We start from the raw sequence: 21813 nt of genomic DNA on the forward strand, positions 1-21813 counted from the left end.
TTTCTGGGCTCTCTATTCTGTTCCATTGATCTATGTGTCTGTTTTTGTGCCAGTACCATACTGTCTTGATGATGACAGCTTTGTAGTAGAGCTGGAAGTCCGGAATTGTGATGCCGCCAGCTTTGCTTTTCTTTTTCAACATTCCTCTGGCTATGCGGGGTCTTTTCTGGTTCCATACAAATTTTAGGATTATTTGTTCCATTTCTTTGAAGAAAGTGGATGGTATTTTGATGGGGATTGCATTGAATGTGTAGATTGCTCTAGGTAGGATTGACATCTTCACAATATTTGTTCTTCCAATCCATGAGCATGGAACGTTTTTCCATTTCTTTGTGTCTTCCTCAATTTCTTTCATGAGTATTTTATAGTTTTCTGAGTACAGATCCTTTGCCTCTTTGGTTAGATGTATTCCTAGGTATCTTACGGTTTTGGGTGCAATTGTAAATGGGATCGACTCCTTAATTTCTCTTTCTTCTGACTTGTTGTTGGTGTATAGGAATGCCACTGACTTCTGTGTATTGATTTTATATCCTGCCACTTGACTGAATTCCTGTATGAGTTCTAGCAGTTTTGGGGTGGAGTCTTTGGGATTTTCCACATAAAGTATCATATCATCTGCAAAGAGTGAGAGTTTGACTTCTTCTTTGCCAATTTGGATGCCTTTGATTTCTTTTTGTTGTCTGATTGCTGTGGCTAGGACTTCCAATACTATGTTGAATAGCAGTGGTGATAGTGGACATCCCTGCCGCGTTCCTGACCTTAGGGGGAAAGCTCTCAGTTTTTCCCCATTGAGAATGATACTCGCTGTAGGTTTTTCATAGATGGCTTTTATGATATTGAGGTATGTACCCTCTATCCCTATACTCTGAAGAGTTTTGATCAAGAAAGGATGCTGTACTTTGTCAAATGCTTTTTCTGCATCTATTGAGAGGATCATATGATTCTTGTTCTTTCTTTTGTTAATGTCTTGTATCACGTTGATTGATTTGCGGATGTTGAACCAACCTTGCAGCCCAGGGATAAATCCCACTTGGTCGTGGTGAATAATCCTTTTAATGTACTGTTGGATCCTATTGGCTAGTATTTTGGTGAGAATTTTTGCATCCATGTTCATCAGGGATATTGGTCTGTAATTCTCCTTTTTAATGGGGTCTTTGTCTGGTTTTGGGATCAAGGTAATGCTGGCCTCATAAAATGAGTTTGGAAGTTTTCCTTCCATTTCTATTTTTTGGAACAGTTTCAGAAGGATAGGTACTAATTCTTCTTGAAATGTTTGGTAGAATTCCCCTGGGAAGGCATCTGGCCCTGGGCTTTTGTGTTTTGGGAGATTTTTGATGACTGCTTCTATTTCCTTAGTGGTTATAGGTCTGTTCAGGTTTTCTATTTCTTCCTGGTTCAGTTTTGGTAGTTGATACATCTCTAGGAATGCATCCATTACTTCCAGGTTATCTCATTTGCTGGCATAGAGTTGCTCATAATATGTTCTTATAATTGTTTGTATTTCTTTGGTGTTGGTTGTGATTTCTCCTCTTTCATTCATGATTTTGTTGATTTGGGTCATTTCTCTTTTCTTTTTGATAAGTCTGGCCAGGGGCTTATCAATCTTGTTAATTCTTTCAAAGAACCAGCTCCTAGTTTCGTTGATCTGTTCTACTGTTCTTTTGGTTTCTATTTCATTGATTTCTGCTCTGATCTTTATTATTTCTCTTCTCCTGCTGGGTTTAGGCTTTATTTGCTGTTCTTTCTCCAGCTCCTTTAGGTGTAGGGTTAGGTTGTGTACTTGAGACCGTTCTTATTTCTTGAGAAAGGCTTGTATTGCTATATACTTTCCTCTTAGGACTGCCTTTGCTGCATCCCAAAGATTTTGAATAGTTGTGTTTTCATTTTCATTGGTTTCCATGAATTTTTTTAATTCTTCTTTAATTTCCTGGTTGACCCATTCATTCTTCAGTAGGATGCTCTTTAGCCTCCATGTATTTGAGTTCTTTCCGACTTTCCTCTCGTGATTGAGTTCTAGTTTCAAAGCATTGTGGTCTGAAAATAGGCAGGGGATGATCCCAATCTTCTGGTACCGGTTGAGACCTGATTTATGACCTAGGATGTGATCTATTCTGGAGAATGTTCCATGGGCACTAGAGAAGAATGTGTATTCCGTTGCTTTGGGATGGAATGTTCTGAATATGTCTATGAAGTCCATTTGGTCCAGTGTGTCATTTAAAGTCTTTATTTCCTTGTTGATCTTTTGCTTAGACGATCTGTCCATTTCAGTGAGGGGGGTGTTAAAGTCCCCCACTATTATTGTAGTGTTGTCAATGTGTTTCTTTGCTTTTGTTATTAATTGCCTTATATAATTGGCTGCTCCCATGTTAGGGGCATAGATATTTACAATTGTTAGATCTTCTTGTTGGATAGACCCTTTAAGTAGGATATAGTGTCCTTCCTCATCTCTTATTACAGTCTTTGGTTTAAAATCTAATTTGTCTGATATAAGGATTGCCACCCCAGCTTTCGTTTGGTGTCCATTAGCATGGTAAATGGTTTTCCACCCCCTCACTTTAAATCTGGGGGTGTCTTTGGGTCTAAAATGAGTCTCTTGCAGACAGCATATCGATGGGTCTTGTTTTTTAATCCAATCTGATAGCCTGTGTCTTTTGATTGGGCCATTTAGCCCATTTACATTCAGGGTAACTATTGAAAGATAGGAATTTAGTGCCATTGTATTGCCTGTAAAGTGACTGTTACTGTATATTGTTCGTGTTCCTTTCTGGTCTATGTTGTTTTTAGGCTCTCTCTTTGCTTAGAGGACCCCTTTCAAGATTTCTTGTAGGGCTGGTTTTGTGTTTGCAAATTCCTTTAGTTTTTGTTTGTCCTGGAAGCTTTTTATCTCTCCTTCAATTTTCAATGACAGCTTAGCTGGATATAGTATTCTTGGCTGCATATTTTTCTCATTTAGTGCTCTGAATATGTCCTGCCAGTCCTTTCTGGCCTGCCAGGTCTCTGTGGATAAGTCTGTTGCCAATCTAATGTTTCTACCATTGTAGGTTACATATCTCTTCTCCCGAGCTGCTTTCAGGATTTTCTCTTTGTCTCTGAGACTCGTAAGTTTTACTATTAGATGTCGGGGCGTTGACCTATTTTTATTGATTTTGAGAGGGGTTCTCTGTGCTTCCTGGATTTTGATGCCTGTTTCCTTCCCCAAATTAGGGAAGTTCTCTGCTATAATTTGCTCCATTATACCTTCTGCCCCTCTCTCTCTTTCTTCTTCTTCTGGGATCCCAATTATTCTAATGTTGTTTCGTCTTATGGTATCGTTTATCTCTCGAATTCTGCCCTCGTGATCCAGTAGTTGTTTATCTCTCTTTTTCTCAGCTTCTTTATTTTCCATCATTTGGTCTTCTATCTCACTGATTCTTTCTTCTGCCTCATTTATCCTAGCAGTTAGCGCCCCCATATTTGATTGCACCTCATTAGTAGCCTTTTTGATTTCTACTTGGTTAGATTTTAGTTCTTTTACTTCTCCAGAAAGGGTTTCTCTAATAACTTCCATGCTTTTTTCAAGCCCAGCTAGTATCTTTAAAGTGATGATTCTGAACTCTAGATCTGACATCGTACTAATGTCCGTATTGAGTAGGTCCCTGGCAGTCGGTACTACCTCTTGTTCTTTTTGTTGAGGTGATTTTTTCCGTCTTGTCATTTTGTGCAGAGGAGAATAGATTAATGAGAGAACAAAATGCTAGCAGGGTAACAACGTCCCCAGAAAATATACTCTAAACAAATCAGAAAAGACCTGAAGCAGTGGGAAAAGAAAGGGAAAGAGAGAAAAAAGAAAAAGAAAGAAAAAGAGAAAAAAGAAAAAGATAAAGATAAAAACAAACAAAAGCAGAACAAAACAAAACAAAACAAAAACAGAATGTGATCAAATATGATCAGGCTGGTTTATAGATCAGTGCCACACACTAGATTTTGGGTGTGTTTTGGTCTGTTAAAAGAAAGTCCCTCCCAAAATTTTAAAGAAAGAAAAACTTATATATGTACAAAAATAAGGGTTGATATGATGAAGGGATGGAATATGACTGTAAAGATGGAAATTATAAAAAATTTTAAAAAAGGATTTGATAAGTTGTTTGAAAAAAGAAAGAAGAGGATTAAAAAAAAAAGAAAGAAAGAAAGAAAAAAGGGAGAGAATGTGATCAGGCAGGGGAGTAGAAAAAAACCTTACACTAGAGATTTAGAGTATATTTTGATCTGTTAGAAGATTTTATCTCAAGATTTTAAAGATAGAACAACTTATATATATATGCCAAAAATACAGGTAACTACTATAAAGGGATAGAATATGACTTTAAAAATGAAAAATAAAAATTTTTTTTTTAAAAAAGGGATTGATAAGATGTTGGTTGAAAAAGGGAAAAAGAAAAATTCAAAAAAAAGAAAAAAGAAAAAAGAAAAAAAGACAGTTAAAAAAAATAATTAACTTTGAAAGACTAAAGAATCATGGTAAAAAAGCCATGAATTCTATGTGCAGTATTCCCCTAGCGCTGGAGTTCTGCCGTTCTCATTGATCGGTAAACTTGGTCTTGGCTGGCTGTTCTCACTGATCTTCTGGGGGAGGGGCCTGTTGCCGTGGTTCCCAAATGTCTCTGCCGGAGGCAAAATTGCCCCGCCCTTGCCGGTCCGGGCTAAGTAATCTGCCCGGGTTTGCTCTCGGGAGCTTTTGTTCCCTGCAAGCTTTCCGTACAGCTTTGGAGGCGGAGAGTGAAAATGGCGGCCTCCCAGTCTCCGCCCCGGCGGAGCCTAGAACTCGGGGTCCGCTCCTCAGCAAGCCCCCAGAGAAAAGCAGTCAGTCACTCCCATCTCCCCGTTCTCCGGCCGCACTCCGTGCTCACCCGGCCTGTGACCGCGCCTTTCTATCTGGCACCCGACCCCGGGTGGAGTCTCCAAACCCAGCAGATCCCCGCGGTGCGCTCCCGCGTCACTCCTCCCGGGGGAAGAAGGTGAGTCTCCCCGGATCTGCCGCTTGTTGGGTCCCTGCTGGAGGAGCAGTGGCCCGACTGTGCCGCGGATCACGGTTTATAGCAACCCCGAGCTGAGAGCCCGCGCCTGGGCTCCGTCTCTGCAGCCGGCTTCCCCACTCGGATACCTGGGAGCTCTGCCGCACTCAGGCACCCCTGGTCTTTCTGTGACCCTGAGGGTCCTGAGACCACACTGGCCCGCGAGGGTTCCAGCCCCCACTTCGCCACCAGAGTGACGTCCCTCAGCGGAGCAGACTTCTAAAAGTTCCGACTTTGTGCTCTGCGGCTCTATCACTTGCCAGAAGCGGCTGACGGAGGCCCCTCCCCCGCCGTCTATCCTCCGGAATATCACCTCGGATTCACTTCTCCGCACGTCCTACCTTCCAGAAAGTGGTCGCTTTTCTGTTCAGAGTTGTTGCTATTCTTTTCTTCGATCTCCTGTTGAGTTTGTAGGTGTTCAGAATGGTTTGATCCCTATCCAGCTGAATTCCTGAGAGGAGACGAAATCCAGGTCTCCTACTCCTCCGCCATCTTGCTCCACCCCTCCATTTGCGCTTTTGTTTTATTCACTCTTAGGTTTTGAAAGTTATGCACCTTAGTATATGTATGTCTAGTTTGTTCCTTTTAACTGAGGTAGATTCTTCCATTTTATGACTAAACATCGGTCTATTGTTCACTCTGCTATTGGTGGATAATTTAAATTATATCCTGTATTTATTATGGTAAACCAGGCTATCATGGTGCATGCTAAGAGTTCATTGTTGCCCTTTCCAGATGAGGAACTTGAGGCTCATAGCACTTAAGGGACTTGTCTGATCTCAGAGGGTTAATCAGGTTAGGGCCAGAATTCAAATTCGGACCATGTGTCTCATTTGCTGCACTCAGCCTCCCTAAAGGCCGACAGGGGGTGTACTGCTTGGAGAGGGATCTGAGAAAGGAGGTTTCATGGCTGCCTCATGAGACTGAGCTGAGAGTCGCTTCAGTTTCCTGCTGCCGGTCATGGAGCAGACACATCAGGAAACTTGACAATGAGGAGACAGTACAGGATCAGTGAGCCCAAGTCACAGGATCAAGACCCAGCTTTGCTACTGTTGAGCCATGGGACTCTGGGCCTGTTGCTTCACTTTTCTAAATGTCATCTCTAAAATGGGGATTCTAACACTCTAACACTTCAACAGCTCACCCTGGTTGTGAGCCTCAAGGAAGGTTGTGTGCAGGGAGGAAGCTTGTCCATTCATGGACATTTAATTGGTTAAACCCATTGATGGAAATTCAGGACATGTCACTCAGTTTTTGGCTCTTGACAATTTGTCTGAGAGAATAAGTGCATTTAAGGTCAGAGAAGGCAGAGCCTGAGGTCTGAGAGCAGGAAGGGGTGCTTTCTTGGGGACGGGCAGTCTGGAGTTCTGTATGAGGTACGAGCTGATAGCTCATGCCGCGGGGGGACCTCTGGTCTGGCCCAGCCAGCATGGGAGTATATAACTGTGCGGATAAGTGGGCAAGGTGCTGGGCTTTTCTGATGAGGTGCATGTGGGTCCTTGTTTCTTAGCTTTAAGACAGGGGCTTAGAGTACATGCATTTGCCAGCAGTCTAGCTCTTGGGTTCTGGAATGTGTAAGAGGTGGACAGGTGAGTTAATAACAGAAGGGGAAGATGCGTTCTAGGGATGCTGAAGTGGTGAAGGGAATTTGGGGGGCTAAGTGTCCCCAGAGCCACAAGGTGGTTTTAGTTCCTTTGAACTTAGGGATAAATGCTTTTGGTGTGTGTCAACCACCCAGTGCCAACATGGTGACCTTCATTCTTGTTCTCCTGTTCTTCTCTTCAGCATGCTATAATCTGGTCCTGAAGCCCTGCTCGGTTCCCCCATAGCTGGGTGCAGGAATGGGTTAGTGATACCTTTACCATCTTCATTTTTCTAATTGGAATAGACTTGGCCTTGGGGGGCTCCCCATGCACCCACCACCTGCAGCAGCATTGGAACACCAGACAGAATTGGAAGGATCTCAGAGACCCTGAGCATACCACCCTTTTAGCAGATGAAAGTGATGAAAGTCTAAGGACCAGAGAGAGAAAGAGACTCACTGAGGATCTCACAGGCACTGAACAGTGTACAAAGAATCGGAAGCAGGGAGTAGTACGCCTTTCACCTTTTGTGTTGACCCCCACCTCCTGCGGACACTGTCCAACACGGCCCTTCCCCCGGAACTGGCTCTTTCTGTCTTTGCCAATAACCAGTATTTTGGTGTCTCTCTGGGCAGGTGGGGTCAATTAGGAGGCAGACTGTGCTCTCAGTGCCCCTCTGAAGTCTGGCCAAGGGAGAAATAGGTTTCTTATCTACAGCTTCTTCCATCCCGTTGGCCCGGTTTGGAAAGGGCAATTGTTTACATGAGTTGGGGATCTCAAACCAGTCACTTTGGCCAGCGTTTTCCTCCTACCAGAGATAGCAACAGCTGGTAATGCCTACCGGGAGGACTGTGTTAAGAATGATTCAGAGGCTGATGTAGATCTGTGATCCATTATTGCTGTCTGCCATGAGTATGGGCATGGAGAGTGGTGGTGTATGTGGCATGTGTTTACATTCCTCCTTACCTGATATCTCTAGAGTTCTCCTAAAATCCTGTAAGAGGCAAAAATGGGCCTGTGCAGCCTTGCAGTAGTTGTTACAGAAACCACCACTCACATAAGGAATTTCTTCATCAACCCCAGGGGCACACGGAGTAGGCTTGGCAACCCTCTTGCCGGTCTGCTTCCCCCTTGTAGAGCAGCTGACCCAGCTTCTGCTACTGAGATCCTGACTAATTGTCACCCCCTCCAAGCAGATCTGCACTGAACCTTGGGAGCAGAAAGACTCAAAAACAAAAGCAAGAAATAAAAGAGCTGTCAGAAAGAATCTACATAGAAGCCTGAAGTTGTGTTTTCGTAACTGAATAAATAACTCCTTGAGCAATAATTTGTTTGCAAGCTGTTAATTAGCAGCATAATTAATTTCTGTAGATTATAAATAACAGAGCACAAAGTGGCATTCCCAGGAGAACCAATGAAAAATTACCTAAACCATTTTCAGAACCAAAAATAATTCACAATGTAACAGATTTAAATGAGCTCTAGAATCTGGATGGTGCCACTTTCTTTTTCCTATCGGTTAAAAAAAAATAATGAAAGAAAGAAAGGAAAAAAAAAATCCCAGGAAACTCAACAACTATGAGCTTGTATCTGAAGTCAGAAATTTATTGGTGAAAAGCAGAGTTTCATTAATCACCATGTTCTCTCTTATGCCTGGCATGTCAGGATGGAAAAAAAAATTCTGTTTATCTCTGCTTCAAACAAACAGCAGAATAAGTAGATTATTCCCAATAGAAAGATTTTCCCTATACTCTAATCTCAATGCAATCATTCACTGCTCTAAATGAGTAGTTACTTAAAATGTTAGGAAGGGATGCTAATTAGCTCAAGGAAACCCCTGCCAAGTATTTAATTTTCAGAAAGCAAAATAAAGATAGGGTCGGCCTTTCAACCTTCTACCGCCTGAAGCCATTGTTTCGCATCTTATTGTGTGCCTTGGGCGCCTTCCTAGTTGAGCATCTGGACTACGGGATGCTGGCTGAGTGGTATGAGTTGATCTCTAGGTTGAGAAACTTGAGTGGAAGAGTGTTCTAGGAGTTTGAGGAGAAAGATCCTTATAACCTTATTTTTAACCTGGAATCTTTTCCAGAACGATTTAAGGGAACTACCAAAGACACAACATTTTTAAAAACTGATAAAATGAGTCTAAGGAAGACCAAGGTGGATGGACACTGGAAGGAATTTGACCTAAGAGGAATGAAATTGATATTCCAGGAACAGCAGTCAATAGATGCTATGGTTCAGCAGCATTTAGCTCTGAGCTTCCCAGCGGCCAAGGTGAGGAGGGCAATGTGACACTAAAGGAGGCCCAGTGAGAAGTTGAGAAGCATGACTTATAAGCAGTATAATTGATGGTCAAGGCCTGGGCTCTAGAGCCATGTGAACAGTGGTTCACACTGACCTCTTCATATACAAACTTTGTGATCTGGGCAAGCTGTTTAACCTCCCTGTGTCCCAGGATTCTTCTTTATTGAAAAAGAAAACAACACTATTTTATCTGAAAAGTTTTCAACCCACAAGAAGTCGTAGGAATGGTACAAAGAGCTCTCTCGCATGCTTCCCCCAGCTTCCTCCAATGATAATGTATTAGGTTCAATAGATTCGATTGGATTCAACCATCAATACCAGGAAACAGACATGAATGCCACACCATCAACCAAATTACAGGTCATATTAGGATTTTACCAGTCCCAGGTTTTGCTTTTTAAAAAATATATGTAAAATAATGATGAGGATGAGGATGATGATATGTAGCCACAGGGTTTTTGTAAAAACTACATGACATAACACATGTGACTCACTTAACTGGCCACATAATAGGCACTCAATACAAGGTAGCTACCACCTTCCTCTTCATTACTATATAGGGGTTAATGAGAAGAAGGTCATTGGCAACAGCAGTTACATAATGTTTCTTAGACACCAAATGTGTCTGATCTTTGGTTATCAATGCTGCCTTCAGTGGGAAGATTTGTTCAAGTATGACAAGGCTCTGACCAGAAAGAGGGTCCGTTTAAGAAGGAGGAAATGCAGACTGGCACCTTGAATCAGGGTTCTGGTGACAAGATGGAAAGAATCGAAGGATCTTCATTTCTGTTTCAGACAGTGGGTTTATTTTCTGCTTCCCCAGCCACCCAGAAAGTAAGAGCTCCTTTCTCATCCCTTGGATATAAAAAGAACAAAATGCCTAATTATAGACAGTGCTTTTCTAAGATCCGAGCCAATGCCGCAGAGGAAGCGGGTATGAGTTTGCAGTTTTATTGTTGGCCCCTGTGTGTGTTTGAACATTTCTGCAGATGCTTGTGCTATTCCATTCAATTCCATTTGACATAGCAAAGCTCTTATTATATATGGGCATTTCACGGTGCTTGCTGGGCACTGCAGGAAGCGCAAGATTGAAAAAGAGATGACTTTTACCCCCAAGAAGCTTATAATCTAGTGAGGATCTGACGGACATACACTTTCATATTATTTCTCATTGAATTTCCGTATTGCTAGCTATTTTATTCAATTCTTGAGTAATACTGTATTGGGCTCAGTAAGCTGACTGTAAAAGGAATATCTGCTTTAGAAGGTGTTGCCCTGAAGCTTCTCTAATATTTTTGGAGGAAAAAGGAAACATTTATTTATTCCATATTTACTGAGGACATACTGTGTCCTAGGTAATTTTCTAGGTGTTAGGCATTCAGCAATGAACAAGAAAGACAATATTTCTGCTCTCATAGAGTGTATCCTCCCATAGAGGAGGAATATGGGACATTGGGTAAACCAATGATGAAAACAGATTGAAGAGTAACTGGTGGGGGGAGGGGCAGGATGCGATTGGCAGATAAAATGACAAAGGCAGCACTTGACCTGACACCTGCACAGTGGGGAGGAGGCAATTCTGTGAAGTTGCAGGACAGGTGGGAAAACGTGACAGACGGAGGGACCTACAAATGCAAAGACCCAAGTGCAACACTGTGTGATGTGATTATAATGCTTCGTGCGATATAGGCCCGTCATACTTATGCGCTGACTGACGGAAGTGCCAATGAGCTTATTGAGAAAGTCGGAGACAAAAGGTGGTTCTTAGGGGGTGAGAGTGAGCTTCCTGGAAGAAGGAGACATTTAGCTTGGTTTTGAAGATGAAATCTTCTGGATAGATGGACTTTCCCTGGGGAAATGCCATAAACAAAAGCCCTTCTGTGGAAGCTCTTATTTGGGAGAATGTCAAAATGGGTTAGAAAAGTGGTGGGCACAATTAATGGGGCTAAAAAGCATCTATTACCGTTATCATGATGACGATGATGATGACTTATAATAGGAATTATTGCTACTCATTACTTATTATTCTTAATATTAAAGGATTTAATAATATTAAACATTTATTGAAAGTTGACTATGTGCCAAGGACTGTGATAAATATTGTACCTTCATCACCTCACTATTGTCCACATTTTGTTTTATAGTTGAAGAAATTGAGGGTCAGAGATGTTAAGTAACTTACCCGACGTCACATAATTAAGTGACAGAGCCAGGACATGAACCCACATCTGTCTGACTCCAAAGATCATACTGCATTGTATGAAAATATATGAAAATATAGTTTTTGCATATGTGCTGTTGAATCTGTTTCCCCAAATCATTCTCCCTGAGATCCCAAAGGAACTGGCAAATGCTAACTAAAGTCTACGAAACAGTGAAAGAATACAGTGCCTATTAGTCAGATGACTTTAGCACCATCATCAGTGGCCATGATCTTGCCCAGTGTCGGTGGTGGTGGTGGTAGTAATAGGGTGTGTCAGGGAGGGTTAAATGATATTTGGTAGAGGAGATAGGTTGTCACTGAGCTTCTCATTTTCGTACTTGGCTCCTTTTGTGATAAGGGTAGTGTTTGGCTCTGGTTGGAAAGCTCAGTACCTGCCACTGATACACTGTGGTCCTGGAGTGAGTTTTTCTGTGCCAAGCAAATGGTTCTTGTACACGGCTGAGGTTGTCAACTGATAAGGCATGGCAGATGCCTTTAAGAGTGCCATGCTTTCTGGGCACAGATCCAAAGTCATAATGCTAAAGGAAAGTGTCTGATTAGAGCATAGGGGTAAGAATAGCAAGACTGTGGCTTTCATCACACTGCACCCATGACCTAGTTAATGCCACTTAGCCCACGGCCACAGTTATAGCCATGATCTTGGCACTTTGTCACGTATAACTGTGCTATTGTCCATAAAGGACACTGATCAAGAGAATAAGTGATTTAGCACACTCACAAGACCTGAATTCTGTTTCAAAATAACATGTGCAAAGCTGCAAGCACAATGCCTCAATGAACATGGCACAAATGCACTCAATAAATTGAATTTCTTGTCCTTTTCCAACCCTCTCCCTGCCCCACCCTCCCTGGTTCTGGTGCTTACTACTTTTGTGCTATCAGACAACTCATTTCCCCCTCTGAACAGTCCCTTTATCATCTCTAGATAAAGGTTGGTCAGGGAGGCAAATTGTGTTAAGTCACATGCCAACTCGGATGTGTTTTTAAGGAGCATTGAATAAAGGACATTTTAGAGCCACGTCCAGGCTCAAAAGGGAAGAGTTTTGTGATTGACTGGTGATGTCCGTTATTGATGTAGGAAAAAGGAGTGTGTGTATGTGCCCACATGCTACCTATTGTCCTTGTTGGTTTCTAACTTTCTGCCATATTTAATGTTAGATTAAATATTGTCAAATTAAATATCTGTTCATGTGTCAACAACTCATCATTGCAGGAAACATCTATACTGGTCTATTGGGAGTGGATCAGTAAAATCATCCTTTTCTTTCAGATTAGCATGTTGTTATAACAACCTGAACGAGGTAAGAAAACTGCAAGGCTTGGGAGCTGTGGGAGGGAGTAGGCCAGGCCCTCAGAGTCATCCCCAACCCTTTCCTCCTGGGACTCTGGTCTTCTGGCAGCTGTGAGGACCACAGAGGCATTCTACCTTTTAGGTGTGTTGTGGAAAAGCACATGAGTGAAGATCGGGTCCTTTGCATGATGTGGCTGATGAGACACCCCCACCGTGGTTAAAAGTGGTGAACAGCATGGGAGGCACAGAAAAGGTGGGTGGAGGGTGACCTTTATAAGGCTGTTTCACTCCCTGCCCTTGACTCGAAGCCTGGGCATCACAGCCCTGCCCTGACTCATTATTATTTAAAGCCGCAGTTTTTTCTTTTCATCGTTTTCAGTTCACATTTTCCATTATGTTTTCCCATTTGGAATGAACAAAACTTCCTCTTCTCCACTGGACTTTTTTTGGGCTCTCAATTCTTCCCAGATATGCTATGTCTATGTGTGGGGTGGGGTGGGGGTGTGGTTATAGACTTCTGAGCAAGTCAACCAGCTTTTTCATTCTTCTCCATGCCATGTTCCATTGTCTGAGGGTAAAAGTCTGGACTCATAAAGACCTTCTTAAAGTATTACGGAGTATTATAGATAATAACGATCGTATATATGATGTCATATATATGTGTATACACAAATATGTTATATATATGTTGCAGATTTTCCTAAAAGAGTATTTATCTTGTGCATCACCCATTTTATATTACAAAAGACAGCTCAGTAGAGTTATTTATAGAAGATGTACAGAAGAGGGAATCCAAATGGCCAATAAGCGGATAAAAAGTTGCTTACCCTCACTACTAAGCAGCAACATTTTTTTTTAAAGTAAACTCCACACCTAAGGTGGGGCTTGAACTTGTAACAAGTTCAAGAGTTGCATGCTCTACTGACTGAGCCAGCCAGGCACCTCCAGCAACATTTCTTTTATTTATTTTATTTTATTTTTTATTTTTTTAAAGATTTTATATATTTATTTGACAGAGAGAGACACAGTGAGAGAGAGAACACAAGCAGAGGGAGAGGGAGAAGCAGGCTTCCCGCCGAGCAGGGAGCCCGATGCGGGGCTCGATCCCAGCACCCTGGGATCATGACCTGAGCCGAAGGCAGACGCTTAATGACTGAGCCACCCAGGTGCCCCCAGCAACATTTCTAATAAAAGATTTAATGCAAACATTTTAAGTATATTATCACCCAGTGCTGGGGATGTGCCAAGGGAAAGGAGGCACTCACTTTCACGACTCTTTTCCTCCACCTCCCAGTCCATATCCTCTTTGCTTCAGTCAGCATCCATCTTCTTGGGGTTCATCTGGTGGGTCATTCATTTCTAGGGGTTTGAGCCTTTGGTAGTATTACCAATTTGGGGGTTCTGGCATCTTTCATTAATTTTTATCACTGAAACAGGCAGCACCAGGAACTTTTGGGTTCTCCTATTATTATTTTTCCTCACACCCATTATGTGGCAAAGACCCTTTTCATGGCAAAGATTGATCATCTTAGCCAACACTTCCTTTTGAGGAACATGAAGTGGCCAGTAGGGAGTCTCAACTTTATATTCAATGGAACAATTGTGTCCTTTGTGGAAGAAAGCATTTCCTCCTGGAGTATGAAGACCCCCTAAATCAGCAAAATCCAGAATCATGGAGATAAAAAGGGAATACTTTTTCAGGTAGTTTACTATTAGTTGAGATAGCAGAGCCACTCACACTTCCATTCATGTTTCCTGCTCCCTTATATTCTGGCCTTAAGAGAAATGACACCATAATATTGGTCTTTGATTTGCTCAGAGCATAGATTACAGGCTACAGGATAGTTATTTAGTCTCTCAAGATACTGTCTCCAATAGGTGACAATCCAGTAGGTCATGCTATCATTTTGCAAGACCAACTATTTATGGATGATGGGGTACATGGAAAGATAAGTAAACCCTATGAACATTAGAAACTGCCATATTTCTTTTGCTATAAAATGAAGAGACAGTGTTTTATGTGATACCATGATCTCAAACAAAGCATTTAGTGATTCCATGCCTGGTGGGACTGTCAGACACGGTGAACAAGGAATACAAAACCCTGTAGAGAATTCTAGTAAGGACAAATTCTGTCCCTTCACAAAGGAAGGGTTCCAATATAATCAGTTGCTACCAGATAGCAGTCTGGTCCTCAGACAATGATGCAGTATTTAAGACTCTGGTGCACTGAACAGTGTGGTAACCAGAATTAATTTTGTTATTAAACCCGTGTATTACCCCTTTCATTGCTACTATGACCACATTGTCCATGAACCTATTCACTAGAGTGTCTGGAAAGAGATTGACACACATCCACAGGGGTATAATTTGCAACATGTTTATTGAGAACTTCCTACACAGTGAGGCCCTTTTCTGAGCACTCACATGGGACCATCTACTCTCTTATGCTGAGCCCATTTGGAGTTGCTCATCCTTCATTAAAACCTTTTTATCAATCATCTAAGCTTGTTCTTTCCAAATGCCTGGACCTTGCATCACAAGGCTAAGTGCTTAAAATCCTACCTATTGGAAAATTCTCCCTTTCTGCATTGTCCTTCAAGGCCATTCTTGACTGAGGCTGAAATGGCACAGCCATCCATTTCTCACTGGCACCAGAAATCAGGTTTGATTTTCCTCTTCATTCAACTGATCATAAGAAATCCTCAGGAGTTTTAGGACTGCAGTGTGGACGGAGTAACTATGCTTGGATTATGAGGCTCTGGTAAATAACTTAAATCTTAAAGATTTGCTCAAGCCTAATTCTGTTTATATCATATCTCCTTGATGATGGACTGATGCTGGGCCTGCCTGAATTTATGGCTTGGTGGATCAGACAACTCCTACTTCATGACGAACAGTTCGGTTTTCATGGATTCTTGGCATTCAGGTGCATTGAGAAAGAACTGCTTCTTACAAGGAGAAAAGAGCATGGCTTTCCTACCAATCTTGAAGGTCTGCAACTATGATTCTCCTAACACTTCTTTCCTCAAGCCTCATAGAGCAACTTGATCAATTACAAATCAAACATCATTGGATCTGAGGTATCACAAAAGCCGACTGGCTGAGCTGGGCTAGCTGGAGAACCTTCTCTTGCTCTGAACTCCCTCTAAGTTGGCAGCCTTATGGTTACTTAATAATTACTTTTGGTATTTTCTGCTAATCAGGATAGAGAAAAACGCATTCGATGGATCAATATCTGCACACTAGGTGCCAGAGGCTGTATTGATTTGCCTCACTGAGAAGACTACATCTGGAATAGTAGCTGCAATTGAAGTCAAACCTAATTAAACTTAGAATAAGCCACTGTAATTCTCCAAGATCCATCCATCTTCTGCACAGATTAAATAGGCAAACAAAATAGGATTGTGATAGGGTTGATTTTCCAAGACTTGGTTGGTAGCAATAATCTTTTTATTCTTATAGGAATTATTATTGTTTTGGTTTACTATTTTCATATGGAGGAAAGCTCCAGGAGCTTCCCTTTGACTGAACTCAGGAACTAAGGAAATAACCAACATGGGTTTACGTATCTGCTGAACTACTGTTAGATGGCTCAGGCCTAAATTCTACTATCAGCTCCACTTCAACCCTTGGTCTACAATTGTGTTGTGAGGTCCCAGGAATTAATGATAACTCAGAATAATGCAGTCTAATGAAGCCATAAAGGTCTATATATGTCCCTCTTCCCACTGCACAATTACAACGGCACAGGGCCACAGTTTCCTTTAGGGAAAATTAGGAGGGAGATTTGAAACACACACGTGTGATATTATTGCCGACTCTTTCCTTGGGGGGTATGAAGTTCCTCTCTCTCTCTTCTTTTTTTTTTTTTTTTCGAGGAATTCTGGGTCAATTCTGAGATTCAGGCCTCAGAATTGGATCAGACCATGATTCTTTGTCATACTGATACAAGTCAAGCTTCTCTTTACCAGATTGAGTCTTTCAAGATATGGATCAAGTTGGACCTTGATTAGCTGTCTTAAGGACCACAGGATAGAGACCCTTACAGATCAAACCATACTGATTGTCTTTTCAACTACGTGGCTTATTATAGTATTCATGCTCACCTTGCCTCTGGTGCTTGTGCCAGCCTATCAACACCACTGAAATCAGAAAGTCCTTTCCAACGGCAGCATCTTGCACTTTCTCTTCTAGCTTGGAGTACAGCCACTCCAGTGCTTTTCAAAGACTCTGCCACTCCTCTCATCAATGTATTTCTCAATACTTTGGTAAGGGAGTGTTTTTGAACCCTCTCAAAGGTGGGGAGTGAATGGATTATAACAAATTTACTCCAACATTCTTTTCTCCCTACATTATACCAAGAAATTACATGAATATTGACTTTAGTTACAGTATGCCATCACTGAATCAAGCTTTCTTTTTTTAAACATCAAGATTTTTAAAAAAATTTTTTAAATTTATTTATTTGTGTGTGTGTGTGTGTGTGAGAGAGAGAGATCACAGAGGGAGAAGGAGAAGCAGACTCCCTGCTGAGCAGGGAGCCCGACGTGGGGCTCCATCCCAGGACCCTGAGATCATGACCTGAGCCGAAGGCAGATGCTTAACCAACTGAGCCACCCAGGTGCCCTGAGTCAAGATTTCTATCAACCATTTAGAAGCACTCCCAGCTGCCTGGGTGAACCCATTGATTTTATTTATTTTTTAAAAATGTTATTTATTTATTACTTTGGTGAAAACCTTGTATTTCTCGTGGTTCAAGCTTGTTTTGAGAAGGTGCAACATTTTTATTTATGGTTTAAAGTAGACTTTCAGCTGTATTAAAAGATGGAGGGATAAACTAGTTACTTTACCAAAGTTAAATGAAGCAGATCCAAATTAAAGGTTAAATCACAGGTATTTCCTACCACACCAAAACCAACTTTCCAGTACTCGGTGCTGGAGGCAAGAACTCCAACAGGGAAGTGCCTCAGGTCAGGAAGGGGGCAGAACCCACCTGGGGACAAAGGGCATGTAAGTTTCCACAGCCTAATTCTACCCATTTGCTAAACTCCCCTAGAAAACAGGGTAGATGAATTACAATATTGTACAGATCTCCTACTTGTGTTTTCCTAAACATCTCACACAGCAAATTGCTACCCTGAACATAGGGTATTCAATATGAGGTCAGACAAGCAAATACTAGATCAATTTCTCAGGATTGTGGACCACTCCCTTCTGAATAATCTAGGAACCCAATCTCCATTTGGAACATTCCTTGTGATCCCTATAGACCCAGAGCCCAAAGGCACAATTTAGAGGGATGAAACAAAACAGAAAGCCTGTGGAAAGAACCTGGCTTAAAGGGAAGCAACTTCAGACCATAGGTTAAGCACACTGCCAAGGGCTGGGTCAATGTCTTCAATGTGAGGGTCCACTCTCCCCTTCTCAAGGTTATCAGAAAAGCTTTAGTCCTGGTTAGCAGACCTACTGTCCCATGTTTTAAGTATCCAAGAGATCTAAATAAGACTGTACGGTTTTGAAGGTAGCTAGAATCCATTTCTTGGTTTGCAGTGTGGAGAAAATGACTACCCATCACTGAGTGCCAGAAATTGCAGTCATCAGCACAGTGCATTGGCATGCAATGTCAGCTCACAAAGCACCTCCCTCTCCCTAGTCACAGACAGACAGGTAATGGTAGCACTAGGATTTATTAAGCTGTGCCTTAGTACAGGCACTGGGAGTTGCCCATGGTGCTCTTGATGTATAAAGCCTGGATGTTCTGCCAATTCTTCTTGAGCCATGACACCAGGAAATTAATAGCTAAGTCGATGTGGTACATGAGCTCATCATCTGTCATCTTCATGTGGCCAACGGCCACTGCCAGACACAACACCTTCTTCATCTGGAATTTGATCGTGGACTTCCCTTCATCCACTTTGGCCACCATGTTTTCATTGTGGGTCAGCAAGGAAGGGAACTTGTCAGCCTTATTCAGGCCTGAGCCCAGTATTCATGGGATCTGCTTGATCAGAGATTCTGAAGCCAAAAAGGCATCATATTTCTTGGCCAGCTTTTTAAATAATTTTTTATTCTTGTTGAGTTTCTTCAGTGCCTCAATGTCCATGTGGGGAATATCCACAGCTCTGACCTCATCACAGCGCTGCTGGTACCCCAAAACACATATGAAGAACTTGGGGCAGGGAGTGGACTTAAGCCTGATGGTGCCCAAGAAGCATTTGTCCTTCTGAAGGTCATAGTTCCCCAAGCTGATTTGTAGCTCCCCCATTTCCAAAAACTTTGGGCACTTGTCCTAGTTCCCGTGCAGGAATTCCCACACTGCCTTGTACAGGGTGTCATGGGAGACTTTGCTGTTCATGGTACCCCCTGCCACAATAACCAGAAAAGAGACTTGTGAACCCATTGATTTTAGAATCTCTGGTACATAAAGTCATAGCACTAAATTCAGCTTCATTCAGAATTATATTACTCTCTCTTTAATCTACAATCTTCTCACATATGTTCCCCAAGTTTTGCTGACATACTTTAGCAAAATCTTGTAGTTCTTTGCATGTGCCCCTTCTTTTATGGTTTTACTCTGTAACTGATGCCCCAGGGCATGTTAAGATCTGACTTCAGTTTTAGGCCTGGAGCCACTGAGAGGTAGTACATTGAGGCAAGGGGATAATTGGTATTTCTGTGATGATAACTACCTTAGATGATGTCTTTATTGGTTGTTCTAGTGGGCAGGGCCAGCTTCAACAGATAAAGAAGGGCTGCTTCCATTGACAACAGACAGTCAGATTTAGAAGGTCACATGTCCTCAGAATCATTCAAATCCTCTCAAATGTCACCATTTTTATTCTCAACATCCTATTCTTTCCTAGTCAGTGTTCTAACATGTACACAAGAGATCCAATGAAGCTGTTTATTCAACCTGTGTTGAATTTTGAGCAGCCCATAGGATTAGATTCGGCATCTTATTTTTATAGCCACCTTCTTTTAGGGCAGTCATAGAAACTCTGATTCTCTGACTATGTCTTGAATAGAGAATTTAAATCTTCACCTTGTCATTTTATTTTTTAAGCTTGCCAGTACAGTTGGAAGTAGCCAATTATTTTGGTTATCTATTACTGTGTAACAAACCACTTCAACTCTTAGTGACTTAAAACAATAACCCAGTCGTTATCTCTTACCATTTTGTGGATTGAGGTATTTAGCAGTGACTGGTGAGATGACAAACATGGGAGGGTCAACAGGGCCTGGGATACTCGACACATGACAAAAATGGTTGGTAGTTGATGCTGGATGTTGGTTGGAGATTTGGCTGGGGTTGTCAGCTAAGGATATCTTGGTTCTCCTCCCTATAGCCTGTCTTCATAGTTGCTTGGGTTTCCCCACAGCATGGTGGCTGAATCCCAAAAGGGAGTGTTCTAAGAGATAAAGGCAGACACTGCAGATCTAAGGCCCAGCCTCTGAAGTTCACATGATTATTTTTGTTATATTTCTATTCATTGAATAAAATAACAGGGATGGCCTATGTTCAAGAGAAAGGGAGGGAACAGAAGGATGAGTGACAAAAAAATTTGTGACCATCTTTAATCCCCCATACCAATCCACTACCCATATAGAAGCAGCCACTTAGTCCTCCAAGGCCTACAAGAGTTCCGCCATCTAATGCTAACTAAATCTGCATTGATTTCTAACTATAATCAATCTCACATTCCCATCTTCTTGAAGATTGATTGCCTATAATCACTTACTGTATTACTTAGGATCCTTAATTGCAGACCAAATAATGCACTCTAACTAGCTTAAGCAGAAAAGGATTTATTATAGGCCATGAAGTCACTTACAAGAATGTCTAGGAGGGCCAGAGAAACAAAATTGAATGCTCTGCAAGTAGGAGCAAATAAGCCAAGAGAAAAACCCAATCACACATGGGATACTTCCGGTGGAAACCTTGATACTGCTCACACTTGCCACTCAGAATCTAGGGATCAGAGACTAGAGCCAGAGCCCCACAGTGGCAGAAGAATGAAACACTTCGGTCAGTGAGTTTGCAGGAGGACCTTACAACTGTGGTCTCATGGATCTCACTTCTGCTTCCTGAGCACATGTGGAAGTCTAGCTGCCAAGATACTTTGGCAATATGATCTTGTTTTGCCGGCCTCTAGATCAGGGTTCCTAACTTTGATATTATTGACTTCTTAGGTCATATGCTTTGGTGGGAGATAGGGAACATCTTGTATATTGTAGGATGTTTAGCAACATCATTGGCCTTTATCCACCAGGTGCCAATAGCACTGGCCTGCACCTCCTCACTCTTCTTCAGGTCATGATAGTCAAAAACTTTTCCTGTCATTGCCAAATGTCCCCTGGGGAGGGACAAAACTGCCTCTTGTTGAGAAGACTACTCTTGGGATGATAAAGGCATGGCAGAGGGGAGTAGGAATGAGACTGAGTAAGTTGCCACAAAACAGATTAATGGGAGGTTAGTGTAGCAGAAAACTAAATTCCATGCTATCTCAAGGATTGGTGATACAAATAAAAATGTCATATCAGATATACTCATACCTATTACCAGAGGGGAATGAAAAGATCCAACTAGGTTGTGGTGAATGAGATTGAGGTAAATGCCAGGCCATGTTTTTCAATGATGTTGACAGAGTTTAGAATAAGAAAAGCTCTTTGAGCCTGGTTGCCCTCAGATCAAACTCACTTTAGAGCCCCTGTGCTTGAGGTTCTGTCGACTTGGCAGGACGGTTCTTACTGCACATGTGAGGGCAGAGTGCCATTAATCTGTCTGCATTTCTCACCATGTAACTGTCTTGAAAAACCGAAGACGACTCCATTACTGCGATATTAACATCCATGCCAACTGACAGTTCTCCACATTCGATTCCTCACAGGACTTTTATTCCTTGAATCCAGGTTCTACTGGGGGTGATTTTTAACAAGTGGTGATAGCAAACTGGTAGACTAGAGGAGGGAGGGAAGAGTCTCTACATTATTGTGGATAAGGAGGTTTTATTCTGTGCAGCTATAAGGATGTCAGTCTCATGGGAAATTGCTTTTGATACAGAATCCCTGGAGAGACAGATGTGGAAGAGGCAGTAATGTTATGTTGTGTGACAGCAGATGGTGAAGATGCAATTGGTCAGCCAGCTCTAATCTTTACATTAAAATAAGCATTGTGATGGGAAAGAAAATTGAGTTAACAGGTTTTAATCTCCTCTTTCCTGATACGTTGATTGGTGCTGGCTTTATTTATTAAGCACTTACCATGAGCTCAGTCCTATGAAAGATAAAAGAAAAGTAGAAGACACTGACTTGCCATTAACAACCATAATCAATTATTCCTCATTGTTTCCATGT

At 41.9% G+C, this 21813-nt stretch overlaps 1 pseudogene; it reads right to left on the bottom strand.

The window, feature by feature from the left end:
- Positions 1-18160: 18160 nt before the first annotated feature.
- On the bottom strand, positions 18161-18814 carry LOC118546306 (large ribosomal subunit protein uL1 pseudogene; annotated as a pseudogene).
- Between the last annotated feature and the right edge of the window lie 2999 nt (positions 18815-21813).

The sequence above is a fragment of the Halichoerus grypus genome, chromosome 15, assembly GCF_964656455.1.
Source record: "Halichoerus grypus chromosome 15, mHalGry1.hap1.1, whole genome shotgun sequence".
Taxonomy (NCBI): Eukaryota; Metazoa; Chordata; class Mammalia; order Carnivora; family Phocidae; genus Halichoerus; species Halichoerus grypus.